This window comes from Etheostoma spectabile, chromosome 21 (genome assembly GCF_008692095.1).
Source record: "Etheostoma spectabile isolate EspeVRDwgs_2016 chromosome 21, UIUC_Espe_1.0, whole genome shotgun sequence".
Taxonomy (NCBI): domain Eukaryota; kingdom Metazoa; phylum Chordata; class Actinopteri; order Perciformes; family Percidae; genus Etheostoma; species Etheostoma spectabile.
The window spans coordinates 14890446-14890742 of NC_045753.1; the positions used below are offsets into that span (position 1 = coordinate 14890446).

Below are 297 nucleotides of genomic sequence, written 5' to 3' on the forward strand. Positions count from 1 at the left end.
CCGCCTCATGCGTGAGGCGAGCCGTGGCTGGTCGTCATAGCAGGAAACTGCCGTGATATGGCGAGTGTGCGACACACGCACACAGAATGTCGAAGGTGTGTTGCTTTGGATTCTCGGCATGGGGCTGTTGCCACAGCCCGAAGACAAATTAGTTTAAAAAAAAGCTGGAGGCAGCAAAAGAAAAAAACGGTTTTGGTTTGTTCAGGACACCCCCGTCTGTTGCTTGCAATGACACAGTGAAAAGTGACAATTCTCTCCGGCCAATCAGTAGTCTGCAGGTTTTCACGTCACCTTTTG

General features: G+C 50.5%; 1 protein-coding gene across 1 annotated transcript in view; it reads right to left on the reverse strand.

The window, feature by feature from the left end:
* pigf (phosphatidylinositol glycan anchor biosynthesis, class F) overlaps positions 1–297 on the reverse strand; it is a 5080-nt gene that overhangs the window by 591 nt on the left and 4192 nt on the right. The gene's annotated exons all lie outside the window — the stretch shown is intronic.